This window comes from Ovis aries, chromosome X (genome assembly GCF_016772045.2).
Source record: "Ovis aries strain OAR_USU_Benz2616 breed Rambouillet chromosome X, ARS-UI_Ramb_v3.0, whole genome shotgun sequence".
Classification (NCBI taxonomy): Eukaryota; Metazoa; Chordata; class Mammalia; order Artiodactyla; family Bovidae; genus Ovis; species Ovis aries.
In genome coordinates this window covers 120,283,675-120,296,281 of record NC_056080.1, presented here as the reverse complement: position 1 = coordinate 120,296,281, position 12,607 = coordinate 120,283,675, and positions in this window count along the sequence as shown.

The window sequence follows — 12,607 nt, the reverse complement described above, 5'->3', positions numbered from 1 at the left end:
TATTATTAGTAAGGTATTTCTCTAGTTTTTCCACTTAATAAGCTAAATAAAATAGCCCTTGACATGTAGTAGGTCACATGGCTAGTCTGATTTTTACATAACTCTCTCTAAGATTGTGTAGTGGAACACAAATTTTGTCTCTATTTATTCCTAGCCTAGCACACAAAATGGAAAAACACTACAGGGAAAATTAATTGAAAGAAGAAAAAAAAATTGTCTATGTTGTGTGGTCTAAAGTACACTTTGTAGAATATGGAATCTGAGTTACACAGGACTTCATTTTGGAATATGTAATGGAAAGGTATGGATACTACCAAGATCATCATTTATTATTTTTAAATGATTATTTGCATCAAAAGAACAAATTTTATGATTCTGGTATTTATCAGAGATTAATATGGCATTGTGCTGTTTTCTTTGGTACTGGAAAACTAAGCCTAAATTGTTGGATTTTAAAAATCAGTTTAGAAAATTAAATAGCTCACATTACAGAGTTCAGTTCAGTTTAGTTCAGTCGCTCAGTCGTGTCTGACTCTTTGCGACCCCACGAATTCCAGCACGCCAGGCCTCCCTGTCCATCACCATCTCTAGGAGTTCACTCAAACTCACATCCATCGAGTCGGTGATGCCATCCAGCCATCTCATTCTCTGTGGTTCCTTTTTCCTCCTGCCTTCAATTCCTCCCAGCATCAAAGTGTTTTCCAATAAGCCAACTCTTCACATGAGGTAGCCAAAGTACTAGAGTTTCAGCTTTAGCATCATTCCCTCCAAAGAACACCCAGGACTGATCTCCTTTAGAATGGACTGGCTGGATCTCCTTGCAGTCCAAGGGACACTCAAGAGTCTTCTCCAACACCACAGTTCCAAAGCATCAATTCTTCAGCGCTCAGCTTTCTTCACAGTCCAATTCTCACATCCATACATGACCACTGGAAAAACCATAGCCTTGACTAGACAGACCTTTGTTGGCAAAGTAATGTCTCTGCTTTTGAATATGCTATCAAGGTTGGTCATAATATGCTGGGAGGGATTGAGGGCAGGAGAAGAAGGGGACGACCGAGGATAAGATGGCTGGATGGCATCACTGACTCGATGAATGCGAGTCTGAGTGAACTCAGGGAGGCCTGGCGTGCTGCGATTCATGGGGTCGCAAAGAGCCAGACACGACTGAGCGACTGAACTGAACTGGACTTCCCTTCCAAGGAGTAAGCGTCTTTTAATTTCATGGCTGCAATCACCATCTGCAATGATTTTGGCCCCCAAAAAATAAAGTCTGACACTGTTTCCACTGTTTCCCCATCTATTTCCCGTGAAGTGATGGGGCCAGATGCCATGATCTTCGTTTTCTGAATGTTGAGCTTTAAGCTAACTTTTTCACTCTCCTCTTTCACTTTCACCAAGAGGCTCTTCAGTTCCTCTTCACTTTCTGCCATAAGGGTGGTGTCACCTGCATAACTGAGGTTATTGATATTTCTCCCAGCAATCTTGATTCCAGCTTGTGCTTCTTCCAGGCCAGCGTTTCTCATGATGTACTCTGCATAGAAGTTAAATAAGCAGGGTGACAATATACAGCCTTGACATACTCCTTTTCCTATTTGGAACCAGTCTGTTGTTCCATGTCTAATTCTAACTGTTGCTTCCTGACCTGCATATAGGTTTCTCAAGAGGCAGGTCAGGTGATCCGGTATTCCCATCTCTCTCAGAATTTTCCACAGTTTATTGTGATCCACACAGTCAAAGACTTTGGCATAGTCAATAAAGCAGAAATAGATGTTATTCTGGAACTCTCTTGCTTTTTCGATGATCCAGCAAATGTTGGCAATTTGATCTTTTGTTCCTCTGCCTTTTCTAAAACCAGTTTGAACATCTGGAAGTTCATGGAACATGTATTGCTGAAGCCTGGCTTGGAGAATTGTGAGCATTACATTACAGAGTAGATAGTATTAAATCAACATCAATACACTAAAATAAGAACATTAATCTTCATTTATTGTTATCACCAAGCTGAATCTCATTTTATAAGCATTTTGGTATCCTACATGTTGCACTTTTAAAGTGTACTGTCCAAATGTCTTGGGATTTCAATGGGGTTGCATACATTTGATGGCTCAGATAAATGAATGAATGAATACTTATGGTAGGTCACAGTCTTCCCTCTAATATAAAAGAATAATAATATGTTCCTAAATCTACTGCCTAATGTTGTACTTTATCTAGATGTATGCAAATGGTATGTATATAAATGGTATGTGCTCCCTCTACAAAGAAAAATCCAAATTTTTCTGTTTTTAAATGGTCTGTCACAGATATTTTATATGGTGTGCTATCTATACTTTCAAGATCATCAGTATCACATGATGGCAAAGAAATGTCTGAGGGAGCTATTAACAATTTTAAACAATTTTTGATAATCAAACTTCAAATGTAGAAATTATTTCACAACACTTATACCATATTAAGAGTAATGTCTCAAAAATGTTAACTGATGATGTTAGTAGGCAAAGTAATGTTCAGATCCTGAACTGTTTTGGTTTTAATCCAGTCAAAGAAACAATAATGAAAGAAAGAAATTAAATGTGTAAGTTAAGGCAATTTTGTTAGAATATGTTGATTTTCTGTCAAAGAAACTAAATCCTTTAAATTCAGATCCCAGTACTTAATCGTAGATTCTCTTGCTGTAAATAGTACCAGTTGGACTCAGAAGATCTTGAATTTTAAGTTCCTATTTGCCATTATTAAGCTAGATGGTAATTCAGGTGAAAGATATGTCTTGAGGAGAGTATCTCCTGAGGTAATTTTCTCTCTGAACTTGTGATTAATTTTTTGAAATGCCTAGCTTGGTTCAGACAGAATAATGCTGGCTATGTGAGAAAAGGCCAAATGATTACCCTAAGATGTCACAGAGACTCAAGCCAGAGCTATAGAAAATGGGGAGGAATGGAAAACAGAAATAAAACACCAGGTTTTCCTGTTTGTCTCTAGCTATCTTATGAAAAATTAACATGGTCAGTGACAAAATCATTACGGATCTAGGAATTCCTGATGTTCTTATTAAAAACTAGCTAATAGAAGTGTAACATTTGATACATTAAAAAGAAAAACCTCTAGTTTTCTAACCAGAGATTCCATTTTCCCCAAGCATTATTTCTACCTATTTCTACCTATTTCTACCTATTTAAGTCAATTTTGGACTAGTAAGGAAAATATGGTTGACACTGTTTCAGATGAGATGTCGTGTCTATGATCTATTTGTGTGTATATATGTGTGTGTGTTTTGTTTTGTCTCCATAATCACTCAGTATGAGTTGGCAGTTACAATGAAATGCTGCCAAACAATTTGTTTTCAGTCAGCCTTAACTTATGTTCTAACTTACCAAAACATTTGAAAACCTTCACATAGTTCTCAAACTCATCAATCTCCAATTACCTCATGCTATTCATTAATATAAATGTCCAAAAGAAGGTCAATTTGTTTTAAAATTAAAATTACCAGAATTCCTTTGTATGTGATAGTATTACTGGGAGTACCTTGCAGCGCTTCCTAGTGTATGTTTAGAAGTTGATAATGTGACTCACAAAAGGAAAAATTCAAATACTGAGCTAGGTGTTGATGCCAACTGCAGTGGGGGGTTAACGTTTATGAAAGGAGTTTCATTTGCACTTCTCAACAATTTAGGGGGCGATAGGCTTTAACAAGGTAAGAGAAACCCCAGTAAGATGGTAGGTGTCGAAAGATGGCATCAGAGGGCAGACAGACTGAAACCACAATCACAGAAAACTAGCCAATCTAATCACATGGACTACAGCCTTGTCTAATTCAATGAAACTAAGTCAGGCCATGTTGGGCCACCCAAGACAGATGGGTCATGTTGGAGAGTTCTGACAAAATGTGGTCTACTGGAGAAGGGAATGGAAAACCACTTCAGTATTCTTGCCTTGAGAACCCCATGAACAATATGAAAAGGCAAAATGATAGGATACTGAAAGATGATCTCCCAACATGTTACTGGAAATCAGTGGAGATATAACTCCAGAAAGAATGAAGAGATGGAGCCAAAGCAGAAACAACACCTAGTTGTGAATGTGACTGGTGATAGAATCAAGGTCTGATGCTGTAAAGAGCAATATTGCATAGGAACCTGGAATGTTAAGTCCATGAATCAAGGCAAATTGGAAGTGGTCAAGCCAGAGATGGCAAGAGTGAACATGGACATTTTAAAAATCAGCGAACTAAAATGGATTGGAATGGGTGAATTTAACTCAAATGACCATTATATCTACTATTGTGGGCAAGAATCCCATAGAAGAAATGGAGTAGCCATCATAGTCAACAAGAAACCAAAACGTAGTACTTGCATGCAGTCTCAGAAATGACAGAATGATCTCTGTTCTTTTCCAAAGCAAGCCATTCAGTATCACGGTAATCCAAGCCTATGCCCCAAACAGCAACGCTGAAGAAGCTGAAGTTGAATGGTTCTATGAAGACCTATAAGACCTTCTAGAACTAACACCAAACAAAAGATGTCCTTTTCCTTATAGGGGACTGGAATGCAAAAGAAAGTCAAGAAACACCTGGAGTAACAGGCAAATTTGGCCTTGGAGTACAGAATGAAGCAGGGCAAATGCTAGTAGAACTTTGCCAAGACAATGCACTGGTCATAGCAAACACCCTCTTCCAACAACACAAGAGAAGACTCTACACATGGACATCACCAGATGGTCAACACCGAAATCAGATTGATTATATTCTTTGCAGCCAAAGATGGAGAAGCTCTATACAGTCAGCAAAAACAAGACTGGGAGCCGACTGTGCCTCAGATCATGAACTCCTTATTGCCAAATTCAGACTTAAATTGAAGAAAGTACAGAAAAACACTAGACCATTCAGATCTGTCCAAAATCACATCTCTTATGATTATACAGTGGAAGTGACAAATAGATTTAAGGGACTAGATCAGATAGAGTGTCTAATGAACTATAAATGGAGGTGCATGACATTGTATGGGAAACAGGGATCAAGACCATCCCCAAGAAAAAGAAATTCAAAAAAGCACAATGTCTGAGGAGGTCTTACAAAGAGCTGTGAAAAGAAGAAAAGCAGAAAGCAAAGGAGAAAAGGAGAGATATACCCATTTGTATATAGAGTTCCAAAGAATAGCAAGAAGAGATAAGAGAGCCTTCATCAGTGATCAGTGCAAAGAAATAGAGGGAAAAAATAGAATGGGAAAGACTAGAGATCTCTTCAAGAAATTAGATATACTAAGGGAACATTTCATGCAAAGATGGGCTCAATAAAAGACAGAAATGGTATGGACTTAATAGAAGCAGAAGATATTAAGAAGAGGTGGCAAGAATACACAGAAGAACTATACAAAAAATGTCTTCTCAACCCAGATAACCATGATGCTGTGATCACTCACCTAGAGCCAGACATGCTGGAATGTGAAGTCAAGTGTGCCTTAGAAAGCATCACTACAAACAAAGATAGTGAAGGTGATGGGATTCCAGCTGAGCTATTTCAAATCCTAAAAAATGATGCTATGAAAGTGCTGCACTCAATACGCCAGCAAATTTGGAAAACTCAGCAGTGGCCACAGGACTGGAAAATATCAGTTTTCATTCCAATTCCAAAGAAAGGCAATGCCAAAGAATGCTCAAACTACCACAAAACTGTACTCATGTCACACGTGGCTGCTGCTGCTGCTGCTAAGTCGCTTCAGTTGTGTCCGTCTCCATGCGACCCCATAGACAGCAGCCCACCAAGCTCCCCTGTCCCTGGAATTCTCCAGGCAAGAATACTGGAGTGGCTTGCCATTTCCTTCTCCAATGCATGAAAGTGAAAAGTGAAAGCGAAGTCGCTCAGTTGTGTCTGACTCCTAGTGACCCCGTGGACTGCAGCCTACGAGGCTTCTCCAACCATGGGATTTTCCAGGCAAGAGTACGGGAGCGGGGTGACATTGCCTTCTCCCATCACACGCTAGTAAAGTAATACTCAAAATTCTCCAAGCCAGGCTTCAGCAATACATGAACCATGAACTTCCAGATGTTCAAGCTGGTTTTAGAAAAGGCAGAGGAACCAGAGATCAAATTGCCAACATCCGCTGGATTATCGAAAAAGCAAGAGAGTTCCAGAATAACATCTATTTCTGCTTTATTGACTATGCAAAAGACTTTGACTGTGTGGATCACAATAAACTGTGGAAAATTCTAAGAGATGGGAATACCAGACACCCTGACCTGCCTCTTGAGAAATCTGTATGCAGGTCAAGAAGCAACAGTTAGAACTGGACATGGAACAACAGACTGGTTCCAAATAGGAAAAGGAGTGCATCAAGGTCGTATATTGTCACTCTGCTTATTTAACTTCTATGCAGAGTACATCATGAGAAACACTGGGCTGGAGGAAGCACAAGCTGGAATCAAGGTTGCTGGGAGAAATATCAATAACCTCAGATATGCAGATGACACTACCCTTATGGCAGAAAGTGAAGAACTAAAGAGCCTCTTGACGAAAGTGAAAGAGGAGAGTGAAAAAGTTGGCTTAAAGCTCAACATTCAGAAAACGAAAATCATGGCATCTGGTCCCATCACTTCACGGGAAATAGATGGGGAAACAGTGGTTGACTTTATTTTTTGGGCTCCAAAATCACTGCAGATGGTGATTGCAGCCATGAAATTAAAAGACGCTTACTCCTTGGAAGGAAAGCTAGACAACATATTAAGAAGCAGAAACATTACCTTGCCTACAAAGGTCTGTCTAGTCAAGGCTATGGTTTTCCCAGTAGTCATGTATGGATGTGAGAGCTGGACTATAAAAAGGCTGAGTACCGAAGAATTGATGCTTTTGAACTGTGGTGTTGGAGAAGACCCTTGAGAGTCCCTTGGACTGCAAGCAGATCCAACCAGTCCATCTTAAAGGAGATCAGTCCTGAGTGTTCATTGGAAGGACTGATGTTGAAGCTGAAACTCCAATACTTTGGCCACCTGCTATAAAGAACTGACTCATTGGAAACGACCCTTATGCTGGGAAAGATTGAAGGCAGGAGGAGAAGGGAATGACAGAATATGAGATGGTTGGATGGCATCACAGACTCAGTGGACATGAGTTTGAGTAGGCTCCGGGAGTTGGTGAAGTACAGGGAGATCTGGCGTGCTGCAGTCCATGGGGTCACAAACAGTCAAACACCTGAGCAATTGAACTGAACTGAAAAAGGTAGCCAAGGAAAAGCGATGATTCCCTTATAAACCTCGTTGACATCCTCAGCCATCTGAAACACTACTTGTGTCTTATCTGCATATTAAGGCTATTTTATTTTATCTAACATGTATTACTGGCTAGTCTTCAATTTTGATGTGTCCCAGTCTAAACAGCAAGTGCAGAATAGACACATCAGTATAGGGCTTCCCAGGTAGCACAATGGTAAATAATCTGCCCTCAAGGCAGGAGACCCAAGAGACACAGTTTTAATCCGTCAGGAAGATCCCCTGGAGGAGGAAATGGTAACCCACTCCAGTTTTCTTGCCTGGAGAATACCATGGACAGAGGATCCTGGTGGGCTATAGTCCATGGGGGTCACAAAAGAGATAGATTTAGAGACAAAACAACAAGAATAACAAGTCTAAACAGCAAGTACAGAATAGACATATCAGTATCTTTAGGACTTTACTTCAATATGTATTGTCTTAGAATATTTCACCCCCTTTATGGATCACAGCTTTGTCATGGCAAAGAGTTTTTGGAACTCAATGAAGCAATGAGCCATACTGTGCAGAGCCACTCAAGATGAACAGGTCATAGTGAAGAGTTCTGATAAAACATGGTTCACTGGAGGAGGGAAAGGCAAACCACTCCAGTGTATGCTTTCCTTGGGAAGTCCATGAACAGTATGAAAGGGCAAAAAGATATGACACCAGTCGGTGACTACAGCCATAAAATTAAAAATGCTCACTCCTTGAAAGCAAAGCTATGACAAATCTAGATGGTGTATTAAAAAGCAAAGACATCACTTTGCTGATAAAGGCCCATATAGTAAAAGCTATGGTTTTTCCAGTAGTCATGTACAGATGTGAGAATTGGACCACAAAGAAGGCTGAGTCCTGAATAACCGATGCTTTCAAACTGTGTTGCTGGAGAAGACTCTTGAGAATCCGTTGAACTGCAAAGAGATAAAACTAGTCATTCCTAAAGGAAATCAACACTGAATATTCATTGAAAGGACTGATGCTGAAGCTGAAGCTCCAGTTCTTTGGCAACCTGAATTGGAAAAGACCCTGATACTGGGAAAGATTGAGGGCAGGAAGAGAAGTGGGCAGCCGAGGATGAGATGGTTAGATGGCATCACCAACTCAATGAACATGAGTTAGGGCAAACTCCAGGAGATGATGAAGGACAGGGATGCCTGGCATGCTGCAGTCCGTGGAGTCACAAAGAGGCACACAACTTAGCGAGTGAATATCAAAAAACAACAACAGAATATTTCACAAAGTGTTGTCATTGTTGTAATCTACCCATTATTTCATTAGTAATTACACAAGATGAAATTTGAATAGAATCCTGAAGTTTACAAAACAATTTGATTATCTCAAATTCCTCTCAGCTTCTGATATATATATATCAGAGGTGTTAAATCTTTTGCATAAAGCCACATTGTCAGTAATTTTTGAAAGATAAATTCAAACTTAAGTTTCTCTCTTTTTACTCTCAATATGAGGAGCTCCCCTTATAGCTCAGTTGGTAAAGAATCTGCCTGCAATGCAGGATACCTGGGTTCAATTCCTGGGTCAGGAAGATCCCCTGGAGAGGGAAATGGCAACCCACTCCAGTATTCTTGCCTAGAGAATCCCATGGACAGAGGAGCTTGACAGGACTCTTGCCAGAGTTTCACAAGAGTTGAACATGACTTAGCGACTAAACCACCACCACTCTTAATATGAGCTCTTTCAAGAAAACACCAAATATCTCAAATGTTGCAAGATATTCTAGTCATGTATGACTTACTTTTAAGCTAAATGTAGGTAAGCATATCTTCATGTCCTCAAGCCAACAAACTTTAAAAAATATCTTTGTTTGATTTACCTTCATTCATCTGAGAATCCAGTTCAGTAGTTTTTACTGTATAAAGGATTTCTGCCTTTGCTATTGGTTTCTCCTCTCAGCAAATGATTATAATCATTGCTGAAAACTTTGATGGGACAACAGTTTCCCTATCAAATGCCATCAAGCATACATAAAACACATAGCTTTATTTGCAGATATCAACATACTTCAGGTAAGCAGTGAATTGTGTCATTTTCAAGGTGAGAGATCAGGTGAGATGGAGAATGTGGTATTGAACATCACCACCAACCACCACTGTAACAAAAACTATAAATATATGCATACAAGTTTTTGTATGTTCATGTGTATATGTGTGTGTTTATACATATCATAATCTCCTGGAAAGTCTCTAGGCTTATAACAAATGCTTGAATCTACATAATAATTTGTGGTTCATGTTAGTTCACAGAAGAAAATAATGATGGGAAACAAAGACATTAAATCTTATCAGTAAAATCAGGTGGTTCTGGATTATACTTTTGACATTACTTTTAATGTGTTAATAAAATCCTGTAAACATTGGTTTCTTGCTGAACTTCAAGTTCAAGACACTTATTTATAATCCTGGAGTAAATGTCAATTTAACTTTACATGAATAAAGATGAATTTAATTTTTATTTTAGATACTAATTATACCTTGGTGTATTCTAACTTCTGTGTATTTTCTTACAAACTTGCTTCCTATTCTATGTGACAAATATTACAAAATATACATACAGGGCCTTAAAGGCAAAGAATAAGTGACTTTAATTTAAAGAACAATTGAAACTTTTTAAATAATTGAAATTTCTCATCGCTTATACTATTTGTTGGGCTTCCCTGGTGGCTTAGATGGTAAAGAATCTGCTTGCAATGCAGGAGACCTGGGTTTGATCCCTGAGTCAGGAAGATCCCCTGAAGAAGGGAATGGCTACCTACTCCCGTATTCTTGCCTGGGGAATTCTATGGACAGTGGAGTCTGGTGGGCTACAGTCCATGGGGTCACAAAAAGTCAGACACCACTTAGTGACTAACACTTTCACTTCACATACTATGTGTGCTAAGAAGAAATGGGAAATTAGTTCCTAGAATATTAATGTAAGCTTTGACTAACTGTGGATTATAAACATTGGACATCATATCCTGTGGCTAGTCAGAATACTTAGAAGCCTAAAGCAAGAAGCAAAAAGGCTAGCAGAAATAATATTCCTCTTTTCTTTAGAATTCATTTCTTCAAAGAACAGAGAATAAAGAAAAAATATCCACAGTGAACCAGACATATTAAATATTTTAATTTGCTTCTCTCTCATGAAGACTATTACCAGTAACTGCTATAATTAAAGAAACCTGCCTTTTGTTGTGCCTTCAAGCTACAGACTTTTTAAAGTTTTGTAAGTTTTAAAACCAAAATGAAAGTTCTATTATTTTTTCTTTATTAAAATATAATACAATGTATTTTGCCCCATGCAGCATTTACACAAGAATTTCATACAGTTGGTTATTCTACAGCACTATGGCATTCCACACAGAAATATTCCAAGGTCTCTAATATTTGTATATCATTTAATAAGAACTTTCACTTGCATTATCTCATCAAATCCCTGTGGCAACTTTATAAGGAAGGACAGTTATTAATTATTCTCATTAGCAGCTGAAGAAATCATGGCTTAGGGAAGTTATGAAACCAAAAAAATATTCGATAAGTAGAGGTAGAATTTAATGCGCATTTCTTTGATGTTCAGCCTGAATCAGAAAAAAAAAATCTGGATTGTAGATTATAGAAGATTTTTCTATAAACTATTTTTCTTTAAGTTTTATGGAAATGTCCTTAGCCCAGTTGCTGGTTTACTAGTTTTTAAAAATATAGGAATTTTCTCCCAGTTTCACTAGCTAAATAATTAACTTAATCATATTAATAATTTAAACACTATGTTTGCCATACCTTAGAACCATGCATATTGTTTCAACCTTTTCCACTGAAGTAATTGCTAAAACTAACTTTGACATATTGATTTCCTATGGTTCTGTGTAAAGTTTTACCTAAATACTAAATGAAATTTGGAAATTAAAAGAAGGCACATTAAAATCTAAAAGTTAAAAAACAAATAATAATACAAAGAAACACAATATCTGTGAAGAAAAATATTATCATGTTCCTGATATCAAAGGTAAACTATGATATAAAAGAATGCAGCTTTAATTGACGATTTCCTCTTTTTCTATAATGATACACATATACTGGGTATATGTGTGTGCAGTTTTAGACATGTGGCAAGATGATAAGATTCTTTAAGATAAGAGGAAAAATAAAAGATAAATAAGTTTCACTTCTGGCATGGCAGTATGAGGAGCTCTATGGATTCATACCCAGTAAAATAAGCATAACTGGTAAAAACTATTTTAAAAAATTTAAGGTCTCTGGAAATTGTCCTTAGGGTCTACAGCAAATGAAGGAACATTTATTCTGGAAAAGCTACTAAAACATGGTAATAGTAGCAACAGTCTGTTGCCCTTGAGTACTATGCTCCCTCCCCTTGCCCCTACCTCAGCTTAATAGAAATTCACATATGGGCTTGTGTATGCCCAGGGGATGATGCTGTCTATATCCTCAGTTCCCATTTAAGGGATAAAGTATCTCACCAAGAGTAGAGATACTATCAACATTTCTTATCCTCTCCAAATTTAATTTGCAGAGGTTAAACTTCTAGAAAGTAAAGCCATGAGATCAGGGCTACCTCCCTTTACCCAGCTCCCAAATCCAAGAAATACTGGGGCACCAACTGCCATCACTACAACTTGCTAGTAGGGCAGGGATTCCACATAGAATGAGGCAATTTGAGAAGGTCAGACCAGTGACTAGAGATTCTGTACATAAGAGAACTCCAAACCAAACATCTCCCCAAAGGAACTGACTTTATCTGAGCAGAGTTTGGGGAAGTTTGGGCTTAAGGGAACTTTCAAAAATAATAGCTCTTCTTAGTTAAGAGCAATAAGTTAAACTATATGCCAGCTAGTCCACTAGAGCTATCTATTGAAAGAGACAACTAAGAAGACCCTTTCTGGGTTCAGAAAAAACTTAAAAAACTACCCATGTACAAGTGTAGTTGGATCAGATTGTAGAGCAATTTATACCTCAAACACTGTCAAGAACATAATCAGCTGGTAATTAGTGGAAATGAATACCTGCAAGTAATACCAATGAGATATTTGAAAGAGACAAGGATAAAACTGCAGTCAGTATGGTTACTGTGTATATGCCCAAGGTTGTGCTCTCAGAGGAATGATAACAAAGGCTTCACAAGCAAAGTAAATGAATGTCATTCAAATACTCTATCCAACTAATTAAGCAAAAAACAAGAAACAAAAATATTCCCCTGATAGAAGAGAAGGGAATCAGAATCCATATTTGCCACAGTATCTGAAATGACTAATTTTCAACAAAAAATTGCAAGATAGGCAAATAATCAAGAATGTATGATCCACAAAAAGAAAAAATGGCTGTGAATATAAACTGTATGAAAATATGGACTC